This window comes from Octopus bimaculoides, chromosome 1 (genome assembly GCF_001194135.2).
Source record: "Octopus bimaculoides isolate UCB-OBI-ISO-001 chromosome 1, ASM119413v2, whole genome shotgun sequence".
NCBI classification, from domain to species: Eukaryota; Metazoa; Mollusca; class Cephalopoda; order Octopoda; family Octopodidae; genus Octopus; species Octopus bimaculoides.
In genome coordinates, this window is record NC_068981.1 from 31,494,350 (window position 1) to 31,507,204 (window position 12,855).

Genomic DNA, 12,855 nt, shown 5'->3' on the forward strand with positions numbered 1-12,855 from the left:
ATATATACAGTTCTATATTTAAGAGATGAGGAATTATGTACATTATTTACATTATTTATATTTGACAGATATTAGTCATCACATGGCGTACTGGATAATAATAATAATAATAATAATAATAACAATATCGAAAAATACCTTAGGAATGAGAACCCAGGTTTTATATTTCCCCAAGATACCTGATGAATGCTGGAGGGTATATCAGCCCCGAAACGTGTTAACAACAAACAAGATGAGGACAAATATCCGTCAAATGTAAATAATGTAAATAATGCACATATATATATATGTTATATTATTTGTTGTTTATTCTCTGCCCAATCCAAGCCCTTTCGTCCTGTTTTCCTATGGCAGGAAACCGAAAGGCTACAATAAAAAGTGTTCTCACTGTTGCAGCAGCTGCTGCCGTTCATTACAAGGACAGATGTGACCAAGTACACCTATCATGCTTCAACTATGACCACCCTTTCATTTTAAGGGTTTCTATAACCGCTTTATTATATGATATCCGTTTCCTTTCTAAGAGGGTTCGATGTAATTTGAATCCGGTGAATGGCAGAGCTATTAAAGAGTCGGATAAAATGCTTTGTAGAATTTGTTTTGATTCTTTACATTCTGTGGTCAAATGTCTTCGCGGTCAACTTTGAATTTAATCTATATAGGATCGATAAAATAAAGCAACAGTCGAGCACAATAGATTTTTACAATTGATAAAAGGTTGGAGAAAATGGTTTGTGGTATTTATTTATATCTCTACATCCATGCTAACCACCCTAACAGGTGTGATAAAGTTGTGTGTTCAAACAGTTGTTGCCTTACAAAATTTACGCGAAGGCAAGAAAGGCCCTTTTTGTTTTCTTCCAAGAAATTATTCTTACCATCACAACACTTAATATTATCTTCAGAAATATTCATCACATAAAATGTTATAGATAGTTTAGATTTTCCCTCTGTAATAAGAATAAGTCGGTGAGCTGGCAGAAACGTTAGCACGCCGGGCGAAATGCTTAGCGAATTCCCTTTGTGGGAAGTAAAAATAATTTGCGAAATGCTTAGCGGTATTTTGTCTGTCTTTACGTTCTGAGTTCAAATTCCGCCGAGGGCGATTTGCATTTCATCCTTTCGGGGTCGATAAATTAAGTACCAGTTGCGTACTGGAGTCGATCGAATCGACTGGCTCCCTCCCCCAAATTTCGGGCCTTGTGCCTAGAGTAGAAAAGAATATGTAATAAGAATTATCAGTTATTCAAAAATTAAGGTGGTATTTCTTCCGACTCATTATGTTTTGAGTTCAAATTCTATCGTGGCCAACTTTACCTTTCATCCTTCCGCAGTCAATTAAATAAATACAAGTCAAGTACTGTGAGGGGAGGGTGATGTAATCGGTTTAACACTTTCACTTCAAAATTACTGGCCTTGTGCCAAAATTAAAAACTATTAATTCGAAAGCTAACAGAATCGTTAGAGCGTCAGAAAAACACTTTCCAACATTTGTTCCGTCTCATATGAATGATTCTAAGACCAAATCTCGCTGAGGTAACCGTTTGCCTTTCATCACTCTGGTGCTGATAAAATAAAGCACAAAACAAATGTTGGGGTCGAGTTCTCTACTAGCTCCTTTCCCTAAAAAACCGATGGAATCATGCCTAAATCAGAACTCATTATTATTAATTATTCATGGATTAAGTGAATAACGAATTCTTTTTCTATGTTGCATCAAATAGAATGATATAAATCGCAAAAATGTGCATACAAATAATAACAAAAGGTTTTTAGAAGCGTGCTGTCAACATTTACAGTTCCTAGAATTGATGTTTTTCTCTACAAGAGATCATTCTAAATAACCTTTTGATATAATTATAGAAGTGCCACTGTCCATTCCACTTGTACTTATTACTTTACGATGATAGTCATAATCCTTAGCTACCTTACTTTTAAATTCAATTACTGATAAGATTTCTGTACAACACCTATTGTGATTCAGTATTGCTATTTTAATTTTTAGCCTGGAAGATAATGTCAACTCTATATGGTACTATTTTCTGATGTCTGCTAGAGTTTCATAGTAACTTCTAATTGTAACATTCCTAGTTACATGCAAGTTCATCTAAGTACAACGAACATTTTTCTATTAAAATTTGATTCAGCATGGTCAGCGTAAGTAAAGTATTTACATTTCATCGTTGTCTTTCCTGCTTTATTTAGTTGGATCTAATGTTCTACATAACAAAACTTTGGCGAAATGTGTTATCAAGTTAACAATATGTGAATTATAGACATCCTATCATTTGTGTCTAGTAATATTGACCTCTTCCTGTTGTTACTCTGTTGCTCCTAATCAAGATGGACCAGATTTAGGTTTCTGCGTGGATGGGCATTTGTTCAGTTCACGTAATCTCTGATCATGTAAAGGCGTATATTTTCTAAAGTTTTTCACCGTAGATGTTATAAAATATATCTACTTTTGTTATTGTTTTAGATCTAGATTTTACTGTTTAGCTTGTGAGAATTTTTCTGCACCAGAGGTAGTTGGTTTACTGTATTTAGCGTGAAGATTATATAAGTCTGTAGCCGGATTTATTGTAGAATGAGTGTGATCGATAGTGTAATTGCTATCTAAAACTGTTTCCTCACTCTCAATAGTCCCATATAATCTTCTCTTCAAGAGATGTACAGTTTTGCAAGTCAAACTTAAAGTACAATATCTTTTTCTAATTTTAAAGCATAATGGTGTTTAAAACAGCTAAATTCCTGTTTAACAGAACAGAAACGGATGTTAAGCATAGAACTGCACGAGTAGCACGTCTCATTTACCGGTTAGTTAAATAGATGTTTTGATTTGTATTTTAATCTGACAAAATATTAGTTTCTTATTCTCATTCGCACAGCGATGAAAAAATAGATGATATCACTCAGTCTGATACAAAAAACGGCCAAATATTTCTATCAAGACACAAGCTACGCGTTTAAGAGAGGAAAGACTCGTTCAATAATAGAGTATTTCGAAGCTGACCAGGAGTAATCTTAAATCACACTCTGTAATGCTTTGAGGAAATAGTTTTTCAAATTTTTATTGTTCTCATATAGTCATCTAAACAATTATATTTTGTCGTACTTAGAATATTTTTCTAATATATTCACAAAATGATTTTTTTTTTGTTTTTCATTTTCCTCGAGTAGGTATCATATCTTTTCCAACGTTATTACTGCGCACAGTCCTATGAAATTTTGGGCAATTATTTTCAAAGGTGTAGTTAAAAACAAACTGATTTTCTCTGATACTGTTTCTTTCTAATCTATAATTCCCGGTAGACCTCTTTTGCTTTTAAGGATTCTAACGCTTCCAGGTGTCTTTGTTCATTATATATGCCATAGTTATTCTAAAATATTGCAAAGATTATCTGGTGACATCTTGCCTCTATTGGAAGCTTTAATTTATTCTACCAATCTCCTATTCTACGTCAAAGTCTCCTATCTTCTGCAACAATGGATAATTTACTTCGCTCTGCATTTGGAATTTCGAATACAAATATAAGTAAATGTTTGTAATTCACTTATATGAGAATGAAACGATGTTTTATGATGTCAAATTTCACTGTGAACATTGTCCCGTAATGTCCCTTGATCTAAGGTGGTTTTCTTAATTAGAGACATTTATGTAATGGAGTTGCTCAAGTCTGTTCTATGAAAGCCTTTGAAGATACCTTTTTGTATATTTTGTCATGCTTCGTTCATTCTCTACGAAATATAAATATAATATTCAAGTACAAACTAAACCTGCAAATTTTATTTCTCTTAATATTGAAATGTGATCTCGCTTTACACATTTGGTTGGTAATGATGATGATAATAATAATAATAATAATAATAATAATAATAATAATAATAATAATAATAATAATAATAATAATAATAAAAACAACAACAATAATAATAATAATAATAATGATGATGATGATAAGAGGATTTTGAGATTCGTACTTGGATGTTGAATGTCTCCCACAATAATTAACAACCAATTATCAAAGCTTATAAAGTGCGGAAAGAGACACTCTGTGACCTCTGACAGCAGGCTGCTGACCTCTCTCACAGAATCTACCAGAACAAGCAAGACCGAACATTCTGAGAAGTAAAACAATAAGAACACGTACGATAATCGACACAGCATGCCCTGGTGACAACAGGATCAATGTGAAAGAAGCAGATAAAAATAAACAACTAAGACGATTTAAAGTGGGAAATACGATGTTTGTGGTCAATGGAGAGAGAGATGACGTGATACCAATAGTAATTGGTAAACTTGGAAGTATCAAAAGAAGTGCAGGAATTTTGGAATAAAATTTGGGCAGAAGAAAAAAAACACACAATAAAAAGGCCCCTTGGATTGATAGAATATCTACTGACTTAGACTCCTTAGAAGAGCAAAAGTGGGAGGGTATCAAGGTAGATGAGGTAAGATCTGCTCACGAGAAGTCAAGCAAATGGAAGTCTCCAGGATAGGATAAAATTCCTAACTTCTGGTTGAATGCCTTCTCAGAGAGTCATGAACTGCTAACAAAACTTTACAACAATGTTTTGCAACAACTTAATATGATTCACTCTCGGTTAGTTAATAGTGTTACATTCCTACTTCCAAAAACTGAAGAAACAATAACCCCCAAAATTATAGACCCATAACGTGCTTAACATTGTAAGTATGAGATCATGGAGAATCACACTGACTTTGAACAGTGACAATGAATCTCTCAATGCTGGTGATGTAAGAATTTCATGTGGCATTTTCCAGGGTGACTCTCTATCATCACTCCTCTTTTGTCTAGCCTTAGTACCTCTCACGAAATTGCTTGATGATATACAATATGGCTATAAAATATTAAATAAAAATATTAATCATCTCTTTTAAATGGATGATTTAAAGCTCTTTAGAGCTGAATGCAAGAAACAGGAAAGAAGCGATCAATTCTTTAACCATACAGGTCGTGATTTACAGTTTCAATACCATTAACTGGTCAATTACTGAAATATGTTATCTTGACAGAAAAATCCAGAAATTGTTGACAATGCATAGAATGCAGCACCCAAAAGCAGCTATAGAACGACTGTACCTGCCAAGAAAATAAAATGGTCATTTTAGAATTAACAATGAGGATTGCCACAATTGACCTCAACACCTACCTGAAATACTCTGATGACTGGATGTTAAGAACTTGTCTCAAATCATGAAAACAAGAAATCATCAGACTCAGTAACAAAACAGGCAAATGAATATAAAAGTGAATTCCAAATTCAAGTTCCAGAATTAGACGTACTAGAAACCAGCACAGAAAAAGCTAAGGGTATGAAAACCGTGCTGAAACTGCTGCCTTCGATATTCTACTGATAAATGGCAAGAAAAACCTCTCAATGGCAAATACCCAAAGGGAGCTAACAATGCCGATGTTGACAAAGCCCTTACCCATCAATGGTTAGTGTCTTCTGGTTTAAAATCAGAAACAAAAGGGTTTATCATAGCAGCCTAAGATCAATGCTTACCTATAAGTAGCTACCAGGCCAACATATTAAAGAACGGCAGTAGCCCAATATGTCGCGAATGTAAACAACAAAATGAAACCATTGCTCATGTTGTCTCTATGTGCAGTCTTCTTGCGCCTACAGAGTATCTCAACAGGCATGACAGAGCAGCACAGTATATTCACTGGGTAATTTGCAAAAACTTGGAACTACCCCATGATAAAAACTAGTAGGAACTCAATGAACACATCTCACTCCTCTGGAAATTCACCGTTCAAACTGACAGAAAGACAGATATGAATAGGCCAAAAGACTTCAGACAAAAACTATGCCTCATCATTGATATGACTGTCCCAATCGTTATAAATGTATCTTTCAAGACCTACCAAAACTGAGCAAGAATAAATATCTTGAAATAGAAATTGGCAAAATGTGGAACTTCAAGACCAAAACAATACCTGTTGTCATAGGTGCCCTAGGAATGATAGCAGAAGGAATTGATTCCTACCTAGCTCAGATACTAGACAACCTCAAAATGGCAGAAATTAAAAAGATAGTGCTCATGGGAACTGCCCATATTCTACGTAATATACTGTGTATGTCATCTCAAATTTTAAAACAAACTTAATATTTTACTATGTTATCCTAAATATTTTCTATATGACACCCTAGGCATAACACCAACTTGAACTTCTAACTCGTTGTCTCTTGAGGTATCTGGGGCTGGAACGGGCGGAAAGAAATTGAGGAGCAGTGGCGCCAGAAGCCTCTGCATGGAAAGTATAGACTTCGAAGTGGAAATGCTGATGTAGATCAAGCAACAACCTATCAGTGGCTGAGAAGTTCAGTACTGAAAGCAGAAACTGAAGGTTTCATATTGGCGGCACAGGATCAAAGCTTTCTCACAAAATCCATCAGGCTAATGTTCTTCAAAACGGTTCTGACCCTAAATGCAGATTCTGTGACGCATTTGACGAAACAATAGACCATCTCTTCTCGGGATGTCCTGTGTTGACACCAAATAATGCAAAAATCACCACGATAGGGTAGGACAGTATTTACACTGGAAAATATGTAAACACTACAAAATTAGCACTCCTGCTTACTGGTATGAAAATCATCCTGAACCAGTTTTTGAAGGCAAAAATGTCACTATCGTCTCGGATTCTCCAGTTAATACTGACAGAACGATCCAGGCTTATCGACCAGAAATAATTATTAAAGACATGGAAGAAAACACTTGTAGACTAATAGATGTAAGTGTTCCCTCTTATAAAAATATATCTGTCAAGGAATTTGACAAGCTAAGTAAATATAAGGAGCTGGAAACTGAAATGCAAAAGATATGGCATCTTACAACGAGAACTGTTCCAGTTATTATAGATGCCCTTGGTATGATAAAAATGGGATGTCAGAAATATCTAGATAAGATCCCAGGAGAAACACGTCTCAGAGAAATTCCAAAGATTGTAGTGACAAGTAGTGCCCACATCCTTAGAAAACCCTATCCATTTAGATGTCTGTGTTGTATTACATGAAGTTATTTCGCTACTTCTCCTCCCCAAGCTTTCAGTAATACTTTAACATTTCTTATCCTTCGCTCGCCCCAGGACACTGGGTGTATCTCGGTAAGCAACTGTAACAAACATGCAGATTAAAAGTAAAATAATAATAATAATAATAATAATAATAAAAAATAATAATAGAAAACATTAATATGAGAATTATGGCAAAAATAGCAAAGTACAAGGATCTAAAATTAGAGACTATGCAAAGAACGAGTAAAATGCATCCCAGCAGATGCATTGGGAACTATTCCTAAGATCTGAACGGATTGATAAAGGAAATAGGCATAAAACCCAGTTTAGTACAGCTGCAGGAGACAGTGTTATTAGGGACAGCTAGGATACTATATGGATTCTTGGTATTTACGGTTACTTGTTGCAGCACGATAGGTGGGTCCTTAGCATCTAATTTTACTTGTTGTAGCCTGATGTTCGGATTTTTATCTTTTCCAACAGTCTACTCTGTTGAGAGTATATGAGAATAATAATAACAACAACAGCAACAACAACAATAATAACCAGGCAGTGGCTCTCATGGTTTCTCATCTTAACTGATTGGAAGTGTTATCATGTACATTGTTTGTCTTGGTATAAAAGATGGGCTACATCAAATATTCTGCTCAATCCCACAAATTTGATTCTCAGTTGCTTAACCTTAACCAGTTGAGCATGTCCCTTGGTAGCTGATGATATGTGCATCTCTTATCACGAGCAGAAGTGGTGGAGAACATCATAGCAATGTCCTGAGAGGAATTCTTTGGGGCTTCAATAATTCACCCCTGTAAACAGGGGTATTTCATTCATTATCCTTAAACAAATTTTATACAGAGACCATTTGAGCAGAGTGGGCTACTCGATCTGAAGAAAATTCTAACTGGGCCACACCTGCAAGGTCATGCGCTGTTTATCTTGATATAAGGACACCTCGTCGCGCACATATGGTTGTGAAGCTTGTACCTGGTGTACCGTTATCATACGGGTGTTTCATTCATCATCCTTAGGCAAATCTTAATCAGGGTCTTTTTGAGTGGGATGGGTTACTTGACCTGAAGAAGATTCTAACTGGGCCCCACCTGCAAGGTTATGCGCTGTTTATCTTAATATAAGATTGTCATGTCGCGCACATATGGTTGTGATACATGTGTATGACAGGTATACTGGGCTTCGTATAAATGTTTACCCCAGTGTCACTTTGATGGAGTGCACTGATCGTTCACTCAATAATAATAATAATTATTATTATTATAATAATAACAACAACAACAACAATAATACCAGTAAACAAGTGTCAGCTTAGTCTGCTAACCGCGGACAGATGACACTTTCCAGCATATCCAGGAAAATAAGTTGTGAATTTTCATATAATAATAATAATAAATAATAATAATAATAATAATAATAATAATAATAATAATAATAATAATAATAATAATAATAATATATCAACCAGCTGTACTTGAGGAGAGACCAGAGTGGAAAAGGCATAATAGCAGTAGAAGAATGTGTACAGATGGAATGAAAGAGTCTAGTAGAGTATTTACAGCGCAGCATGGAAAAACTACTAAAGACAGTTAATAAAGAAGAGGTGGTGAAGTGCATAATAGGAGAGAAACCCCTGCATGGCCAACTTTAGGGAGCTTTAACAAGGGTTATGTGGAACAAAATCCTGGCCTTGGTTAAAAAAGGCAATTAGAAAAAGAAAAGGAGAGCCTAATTGTAGCAGCCTAAGATCAAGCGATAACAACATGAGAAAAAATATATATGGTGAGGATGTGTCAGAAAAATGTAGAGCCTTTGGAACTTGGAACGAGACAGTGGCTCTTATTGTGACAGAGTGTCCCAAGTTGACACAGGAAAAATATAAGAAATGGAGGCACGACCAGGCTGTTAAAGTTCTACTCTGGAAACTTCCAGAAATGGGGATTTGAAACTGGAAACACATGGTACAATCATCTAGTCGAAAGAGAACTAGAGTCAGAGAAATGTAAGATTTTGTGGGACTTTCCTATTCAAACGGACAAGAAATTAGAAAATAAGAGACCAGACATAACGATTGTAGATAAGGAAAAGTGAAGTTGCTTATTCAACGACCCATCATGCCCGTTTGATTCCAGGAACGTAAAGGAAGAGGAAGAAAAACAAAGAAAATATAAACCCTTAAAATTTGAAATAGAAAGAATTTGGAGCATGCGAACAGTAAAGGTCGAGGCTATAATAATTGTTCCGTTGGGGACAGTAAGCCAAGATGTAGACAAATGGCTGAATGAGCTTGAAATAGAATGCTTAGTACAGTTCCAACAGAAAGTCTCTCTCAGGAAGAGTAAGGATTATCAGGAGGGTTCTAAGCACTTGAAAGACTGCTGAAAACTTGTGGATACCTAAGGTTACAGGTAGTAAACCCGCTACGCACAAAAATCCTACGAGGAATAAAACCAAACCGAACCCAAACCAAATATATTAATAATAATAATAATAACAATAATAATAATAATAATAATAATAATAATAATAATAATAATAATAATAATAATAATAATAAAGACTTACAAATATATATAACATACAGAAAATTGCACTACTGGGCACTGCACACATCCTACGCAAAACACTTTCAATACAGTAACCATAAGAGCATCACAGCAAACCACAGCACATACCCAAGGCACACAGAGCTGCGCTCGGTAGTGAAGTGAAAGCACGTTATGAAAATAAAACTACTGAACAATAATAATAATCTAGTCATAATAATAATAATAATCTAGTCATAATAATAATATTAATCTAGTCATAATAATAATAATAATAATGTAGCCATAATAACTTAAACAAAAGAATGCAGTAGTGTTATGGGAATAATGATTTTAAACAAATGAAAGGCATTTTCTCCAATGATTTTTAAAAATTAAGTTTACGACTACGTTTTGTTCGGTTGTTTTATAAGATGGAAGAGCATGATTGTATGAAATTGTTTGAGATATTTTTACTGTAGTTGTTGCTTGCAGTTGCTTGAGAAAGGATTTTGTAGTTATAGACATATTTAACTGTGATTTCTGGTAACCCGAATCTAAGCAACAGGAAAGGCAATAACATGTTTTCGTTTTTACTTGTTTCATCATAATGAGTGTGAACCTGAAACATTATTATTATCTTCAGAAATTGAAATGGACTCATTTTGCCTGGGTGAATATGAGTATAAGCTTGTGACGGAGTAGAAACAAGTAAGAAACGATTACTGGAAGAAGCGTTCGTTGCGGGTTTGTACTTCGTCAGTTGTTGTGATTGTGATTCGTTGTACTTTCCATGCCCAGGCCAAGCTATGGAGGAAACATTATACTTCACTTAACAGATTATATAGCGAAACTCTATTTGTTCTAGACAGAGGTTGTTATAATTTCTACTCTGGTGAAGCAGAGTATATTTCCCCTACACTGATATACGATAAATATGAAATGGAGAAAAGAATTATGAAGAAAAGCATAAAAACATAAAGGCATAAAAGTGTAAGAAATACAGTAGTAGTAATGATACACACACACACACACAAACACACGCACATATGTATATGCATAATTATATATATATATATATATATATATATATATATATATATATATATATATATATATATATATATATATATATATATATATATATATATTTATATGTATACACATATATGTGAGTGTGTGTGTACGTGTGTACATATGTATATGGATAGTTGTAAGTTCTTGCGCACGTACGTATATATATATTTTGAAAAAACTGAAAATGCTGATTCAGAAATCATTATCGAAAGCACCGAGATAAGAAAACTTCAGCAGAATAAATCAATTGCCAAATGCCATTAGCAAAACTATTCAAACATTCTCTCTGTCATAACAACTCACTAATAATAAGAAAAGTGACAACAAAAATCTTTACCCGTTACTTTTAGGTAGCGTTCAATTTTTTCTATATTATATATATTCAAAAATATTTTTCTTCCTTATTTCTGTACCCCTTATTCACCTAAACTATTATGTAAGTGTTGATTAGCATAATCATTAGAGTATCGGACCGAATGCTTCGCGCTATTTATTCTGATAATAAAGTATCTGTCTTGGTGGACTGGTGAAGCTCGAAGTGCAGCCGACAGGTTGCCGTGTTTAGCGTCTTTGTGTTCTCAGTCCCTCTTTCTCTTCTCTTGTTTTAAGTTCTAGCGTCTTGAACTGTTTTATTTTTTAACATAGTTTCTTATAGTAGCAAAATGTGGAATATTTTTAAAGTGTATACAAAATTAGATCACCCCTAGCTGTGATATTTAGTCTTGGAGAAACTTCTGAAAGAAACTTGTGTGTTTAAAAAAATATCTAAAATTAACCTCTCATAAAATGTCTTCGGCAGATCGTCACACTCGGTAGTGGCTCGACTTGATTTGGTCTACTCAGGGACGAATACACTTGGACGTTCTGTGCAAAGTGTAAAAATATTCGTTCCAATACAGAAACAATAAATTTACTGATTTGTGCGTAAGATGGCCAGGCTAAAATTAAATATATTCATTTGATACAACACCAGATTAAAATACGATGTGAATAGCATTTATAATGTATCATATATTCATTTAGTAGTTAATCACTCTCTCATTTCCTCTTACTAACTATTCTCTTTGTATGTATTTTATTTTTATGACTTTCTTGCTTTTTACCTCTCCCTCTCTCTTAGCTTCGTTCTCTCTCTCATATACGTCTTCCATATACGTCTTCCATACACGTCTTCCACGCAGACACATACAAATTCTTTATCACCTTCTCACTACCCTGTTACTCATAAATTTCTCCATACTTTTTACCAATCAGTCCAGTCATCACTCAGTTTTTCTGTCTCTCTCCATCTACACAAAATCACGTATTCCTTCTCTCTGTCTCTTTCTCTCTTTCTCCCTCCCTCTCTCCCTCTCATTCTTTCTCTCTCGCATGCATTTACACAATACCTCTCTCACACATATTTTCTCTCCTTTTCCCCATCTCCCTCTCCTTTTTTTTTTTTGTCACTAACTTGTTAAATCACCCCTTCCTGTTTTCAGTCTCTCACAGTTTTATTTGGTAACACATTTCGCGCTTAGTTCATGCAATATTAACATTTGTGTTTTGCTTGAAAAGAGAGAATGGGGGTAGAGAATGTAGGATGTAGCTGCGTTACATATTATATATAGAAACATAAACATTGAAGCATCTAAACACATAGACACACATATATAAATGCATGAACACATAACTACATAAAAAATGATGCCATGTTCATCATCTCACAAATTTTATAACTCTTCGGATGAAGCTATTTGAAACAGATGACAGTGGAATATAGAGAGCGTGGAGGCGGAATGGCCAAGTGGTTAGGGCAGCTGACTCGCGGTTGTCGGATCGCGGTTTCGATTCCCAGTCCGGTTGTTGTGAGTGGTTATTGAACGAAAAGCTCAACGAGGCTCCGGCAAGAGAGGTGGCGAACCCTGCTGTACTCTTTCACCACACCTTTCTCTCACTCTTACTTCCTGTTTCTGTTGTGCCTTGTCACACTGTGCCACGCTGAATATCCCCGAGAACCACGTTAAGGGTACACGTGTCTGTGGCGTGCTCAGCCACTTGCATGTTAATTTCACGAGCAGGCTGTTCCGTTGATCGGATCAACTGGAACCCTCGTCGTCGTAAGCGACGGAGTGCCAACAACCATGTGTATAAGTGATCCAAATAAGCAAATAAATAAACGAAGAATAAAAGAGTATACAAATACTAATATATAT